The 6,700-nt window shown below is 39.0% G+C and overlaps 1 non-coding gene across 1 annotated transcript; it reads right to left on the bottom strand.

Annotated features, from left to right (window-relative positions):
* Positions 1–4,497: 4,497 nt before the first annotated feature.
* On the bottom strand, positions 4,498–4,604 carry LOC127124419 (small nucleolar RNA R71). Its single transcript, XR_007803913.1, has one exon. It is a non-coding gene; the product is annotated as a small nucleolar RNA R71 (small nucleolar RNA).
* Positions 4,605–6,700: the final 2,096 nt, after the last annotated feature.

Genomic DNA, 6,700 nt, shown 5'->3' with positions numbered 1-6,700 from the left:
CACTTCCTCAGACCCCCATCTTCCTGTCAAAGCATTCACATGATTTGTAGCTTCTTCAGTTTCACTTCCATCAGACCAAGAGGCTACAAGGCTCCTCTTTTGTTTCCTGAGGTAGGTCCCACATTCAGTTTTAATATGACCATATCTATTACACTCATAGCACTGAACTTCTTTGGGCTTTTCTTCAGACTTTGTGGTCTTACCAAAGTTGTTGGATTTATTGATGTCAGATGTGATGTTTTTGACATTGCCCTTAGCTCTGACATCTACCTTTTTCATTAGTCTGTTGAACTGTCTTCCCAATATTGCTATCTCATTTTCCAGGTATCCATCAATGTCGTGATCACATACCTCATCTTCCTCTTCGGTGTTTGACATAAATGCTATGCTCTTGGCCTTCTTTTCAGCTCCCTCACATATTCCCATCTCAAATGTTTAGAGGGACCCAATTAGCTCATCCACTCTCATATTTGAGGGAAACAGAGCCACTTTAATTCACAACCTGGCTATTCGATATTTCCTCCAAATATTGGCGTCCACCATTTTTGGCCGAGCAAACTCTAACAAGGTGAACGAAAAAGAACTCTTTTATTTGTTCGCCACTTTTCTGCTACAAAAGGTGAATACCGTCCCTTTTATGTTCTCTCACATGCAGCCCATTGTCAATGCGAAGAGAGGGCTGATTATTTTTGGAGGTTTAATAACCTCCATAGCCATTGACATTAATATGGCGAGGAGCTTGAAATTGGTGAACCGAAGGAGAGACGCTAAGTTTAATCTAATAATTACAAATAATGTGTTACAAGATTTCATCCTCCCAAATCCAACTTGCACATATGTGCGTAACCCAGAAAATTATTGTTATATTAATGATCTGATGCCAATCCAGGTCCCCACGCATATTCCTGAGAATTTAGCTGTTGGCGGGGACACTGACGAGGTATATCCTCCAGCCAAAGACCCGGAAGAAGAAATGTGGCACCAACCACTCTTGATGAGATCTACGTTGAACGACTACGGCGTAGCGAACTAGACGACCAGCGTGACCTACAAATCCAAAACATGGAAGACCAACAAACAGAAATGATGTAAATACTTCTCCAGATGCAGCATGATCAGCACGACTATGCTTTCAGAACCAAACAGAACATGTATGGATTGATCGATGAAATGGAAACACTGACAGTGCGTGTGGAAGATCTACAAGACTATACGCCACCCCTCCAGCCTGGGAATGGTGGACGTGCATGTACACGTGGCAGAAGGCGCCAGTAGCAGGCTACCCAGGTTCTACCTTTATCTCATATCTTATGTCATTGCATTGGGGAAAATGCAAGGTTTAAGTATGGGGGAGGAAGCTTTACCGCTTTCATTTATCGCTTTCTAGGTAGATTTAAATTATCGTTATTGTTATTTCCTTTTTGTTATTTTTTTTAAGTGTCAGTCGAGTCAAATATCAATGTGTTGTCGAGTCTTTATGCGTGGTTTCCGTTATTTACTAATTCTCTCAATTTCTTAAGCCATACAAAAAAAAAATTAGAAAAAATCTAGATTTACAGATACAATATATCTTTTAAAAATTCTAACCTATAAATAAAACTGAGGTTGAGTTGTAGAGATTTGGAAAAACTTTACAAGATCGCTATCTTTTTAACACCTTAAATCTCCCAAATATAAGATCGATTTGAGTACTTGTCATGCCATAACCTTAAGTTCTATCCTTCAATATTCCTTAAGTAGTTATCTAGCAGTCAGCACCATCCTAAGCACACACTACGGATGAAATCGATGTAAATAAGTGTGTGATCTCAGGCATAAAAGAAGAAAAGATTAAGAAGTGTATGAAAAAAGTTGTTCCTTCTAAGTTAGGTGACCCTCACCCGGTCATTTAGCCCAACGATATAACCATCTTTACTGTTATTTGAGCCAAAGTGCAAAAAATAAAGAAAGAAATAATGATGAGATCAAAGTCACTAACAGGTTATCTTGCTATGAATGTGAAAGGATAACGGGATTAATGTGATTGCGCTAGAATGAAAAAGGATAATGAGAAGGATTAGTAAGCTAGGTTTAGGCATGACGACATTATTCAGATTAGTTTGTATAGGAGGGAGACTTATGGTTGCACTATTGTGACTATGTGTTCCAACGATACCCTTAGTGTGGAAGTGAGTACCTGGTAATGCAATTTTTGACCAAAGTAGATTTTATAGACTAGAATGAGTATCCGAATGCAATTGTGTCTTTTACGAGTCTTGATACTTTATGCTGCAAAGATATTACTAAACTTTGTATTCATATACGCATCATTTGCTTGAGGACTTGCAAAGGTTTAAGTATGGGGGAGTTTGATAACGCGAAAACGTATCGTATATTTGGCTTCATATGCATTGCTTTTTACTTGATTAAAACTTTTTATTACGTAGTATTTTATGTTTATTGCGGGTATTTATCGAATAAAAGATGTATAAGCAAGCAAAGTGGAAAATAGCAAAAAGGAAAGAAAAAGAGAAGAAAATGGAGAAAAATAGAGAGCATGGGGCCCACCATACCAAATGGATGTGTGGCGCCCACCATATGGATGTGTGGCGCCCGCCACATGACCTAAAGGGAGTGGTGGCGTCCACCACAAACAAGGAAGTGGTGGCGCCCATCCCTTAAAAGGTGGCGCTCACCACGGAGATCAAACTAGGGTTGTGGCAACCTCCACAACCCGGTCTCCCCTATTTTCTCTCCACCTTTTTAGCCACAACCTCCATAATTTTAGCCATGACTTCCACTTACCTTTTCAACCAACGAATGCTACAATCTAGGAAAGATGAAAGTATAGAAAGGAGGGTCTGTTTTCTTTTCAAGGGTGCATTTTTTCAGTCAGATTCTTTTGGTTAGTTTTCTTAGGCAGTTTCTTACTTTGTAAAAGCAATAGACTCTCCATATCGGGAACTATTGGAATTTACTGTTTGAGCATTTGAATTCGATTGTAACGGTGTAATCGATTGCTAAAGCTTGCCGACATTCTTTAATTTGAAGAATCAAGATTCAGTTCAAGTTATCGATTTATATTCCAGGTTTTATTTTAATTTCCATTTTAATTATTTATGCCTTATTGTATGCTTGATTGTTTGAATACCATGTCTGCCACTGGTTCCATGTTCGGCTAAACCTCTAGGTATTGGTATGTAAAGACCGTCAAAACGACGGGATTCGTAAATAATTAGGGTTACCTTTTATAAAACTTACTTTTCCGGTTTTAGTTTCTTGTTTTATTCAAAACTGTTTTTCGTACGAGAGTACAAAACAAACAAAGGTTGCAGTCAATAAGAACGAGAGTTTGAGATTTTAACCAGATAGCTGAAACTAGGCATTAATCCTAAACACAGCGAGAGCGCTTTAGGATTAATTAGACTTTATTCATATTCAAAAAATACTTTTAAATTCAAAATGAGACCGCGAGAGCCAAACATTCTAGTTTAAGAGTATGGTGAGAGTCAATAAAACGAGAGTGTGAGACTAAGTTCTTTTTATTAATAATTTCTACTGAAGAATACTTTGATCAATAAGATTACACCAACTATCTATCGAATCCCCGAAGTTTGATGCGTTAGATACCGATGTCCCTTTATCAAATATCTTTATTAATATTTTGTTTACGTTATAGTTATTTCTCTTCATCCCTCCAATCTTAGAACAATCATCAGCCTTAGATTTACATATTAACATTAGATAACGATACATTAGATTATTAGTCCTTGTGGGTTAGATAATATTTAAAACTACGCGATACGACTGTGCACTTGTAGTCACAATTTCCATAGACTTACTAAGTCACGCGAACAAGTTTTTGGCGCCGTTGCCGGGGATTAATTTAGTCGATATCATAACTCTAATGTTTCCTAGTATAGACTAAGGCAAAGAATTCTATTGCCCTTTCTAATTCGTCGAGTGTATGCCAAGTACTCGCTCTCAAGGCGAGAAATTAAAGCTACCATTCGACGAACCTGAGCGTTATATAAGATTAGAACGCCGGATACGAGACCTGATACGAGAACATCGTATCCAGCTAAATATTCCCGATCCTAATATCCCTATTCCCGAACCAGTTATTCGACCATAGATGGCCGAAGGACCGCAGGACCGTCCTCTTAAGTACTATATAATCCCTTCACAGGATGAACCACATAACAACATCGCTGCCCCTGCCATCGAGGCCAATAATTTCGAGCTAAAACCTTTGTTGTTGTCAGCCGTACAACCAAACCAATTTTTAGGTAGTCGCACGGAGGATCCGAACCTACATTTGTCAGTGTTTTTGCAATACGAAGACACAGTGAAAGCAAATGGTGTCAGCCCCGAAGCTATAAGACTATGTTTTTCCCATTCTCATTAGGAGATAGAGCTAGAGCTTGGCTCCAGTATCTACCATCCAACTTTATCACTATTTGGAACAAGTTGAAGAAAGTTTTCTTAGCATGATATTTCCCACCTAGTAAGACATCTATGCTAAGAGCCCAAATAAACGGGTTTAAACAAAAAGATAATGAATCACTTTTTGAAGCTTGGGAGAGGAACAAAGACATGATGAGCCTTTGTCCATATCACGGTCTAGAAGAATGGTTGATCATCCATACCTTTTACAATGGTCTCTTGTACAACACAAGATTGACAATATACGCCGCCGCAGGTGGTGCACTGATGGATAAACCCTACAATGAGGCCTATCAAATTATCAAATGTATGGCCCAAAATCATTACCAGTGGGGAAGCAAAAGAACCTCCGTAGAGAAACCTCCAACAAAAGGCGGTATGTATCAATTAAGCAGTCTTGACCATGTCAACGCCAAGGTAGATGCGCTTACTCAAAAGATAGACAACTTGACCATAACACCCGCAACCACCGTGGCTGCCGTAGCACTAAACTGTGAGATATGCGGAGCTCCAGGGCATGTTGCCCTAGAATGTCAACTCTTGATAGGAACCTCCACAGACCAGGTAAACTATGCTCAAGGAAACCCTTACTCAAACACCTATAACCCAGGTTGGAAGAACCATCATCACTTTTCGTAAAAAAGCAATAATGCATTGTATGCACCTAACCAAGCACCTGTTGTACCACCAGGATATCATAAAGCTGCCACAAATACTCAAAATGCTCCTTGGAAGTCAAACTTAGAAATAATGATGGAAAAATTCATAGCTACCCAAGCCCAAACCAATATGGATTTCCTAAATCAAAACATACACACTAGTGAGCAAATCAAGCAGTTAGCAAACAAGTTATACGCGTTATCCACCCATAAAAAAATGTTGGAAACACAAATCTCACAAGTGGTTCAACAACAAGCACCTACTTCTGCTCCTGCAGGCACATTTCTTGGACAACCGCAACCAAACCCAAAAGGTCATGTAAATGCTATTATACTACGAAGTGGGACAGAACTAGACAGACCGACCGACCCTAGAATTCAAAACCCATCCATGCACCAAGACCCTGGTAAAGTAACTGAGAAGGAAGACAAACAAGAGGAAGATAAAAACGAAGAGGCCGTAGAGAAAGAAAAACCTTATGTGCCTCCACCACCGTATAAACCACATATCCCTTATCCTCAAAGACTTGTTAAATCTAAAAGTGTAGGGAAATTTAAAATAATCCTAGAACTTCTAAAACAATTGAATATCACAATAGCCTTTACAGAAGCCATCACTCAAATGCCCTCATATGCTAAGTTTCTCAAGGAAATCTTATCTAACAAGAAGAAGATAGAGGATAACGAAACCATAACACTTACTTCTTAGTGTAACGCCATAATACAAAACAATATGCCTCCTAAGCTGAAGGACGCAGGTAGTTTCTCCATACCCTGTGTAATCGGAAAGTTTGTCATAGACAAAGCACTATGCGACTTAGGAGCCAGTATTAGCTTAATGCCCTTGGCCATATGCGAAAGGCTCAAAATGGGAGAACTAAGACCTACTGGGATGTCCGTACCACTTGCGGATCGTTCTGTTAAATTTCTCGTAGGTATGTTAGAAAACATTCTGGTACGCATAGGACAATTCTAGATTCCTACTGATTTTATAATCATGGATATAAAAGAGGATTCCAACATCCCTATCATATTAGGAAGACCATTCCTAGCTACTGTCGGAGCCATTATAAATGTTAAGAAAGGCAAGCTAACCCCTGAAGTTGGTGAGGAAAAGTCAAATTCATTTTGACGCAATTCTTAAAGGCACCAGCTATAGACGATACATGTTGTCTACTAGATGTCATCGACGAATGTATAAGAGAAATGGAGAATAAACAAACATCGTACTCTGAAATACTGAAAATTCCAAGGCCTCCTACTTTTGAAGATGAAAATTGGAGTGAGGACAACCAATATGACAGCCTAAGCGAATGCCTAGCACTAACTCCCGATCATATGCCTTGCCCAAAGAAACCAACCCTAGAACTTAAGACGCTACCTAAAAATATAAGTTATGAATTCCTAGACACTGAACTCGAGCGACCCATAATAGTCAATGCAGACTTAGGGCAGATAGAAACTGAAAAGCTTCTACACATTTTAAGAAAATATCCAACTGTTTTAGGCTACAATATCTCAGATTGAAAAGGAATAACCCCTTCCATATGCATGCATCGCATAATGCTAGAGGAAGACAATAAGACCTCTAGGGAACATAAAAGAAGAATAAATCC

The sequence above is a fragment of the Lathyrus oleraceus genome, chromosome 2 (assembly GCF_024323335.1).
Source record: "Lathyrus oleraceus cultivar Zhongwan6 chromosome 2, CAAS_Psat_ZW6_1.0, whole genome shotgun sequence".
Taxonomy (NCBI): domain Eukaryota; kingdom Viridiplantae; phylum Streptophyta; class Magnoliopsida; order Fabales; family Fabaceae; genus Lathyrus; species Lathyrus oleraceus.
This window is presented reverse-complemented; position numbering and strand designations above follow the sequence as displayed.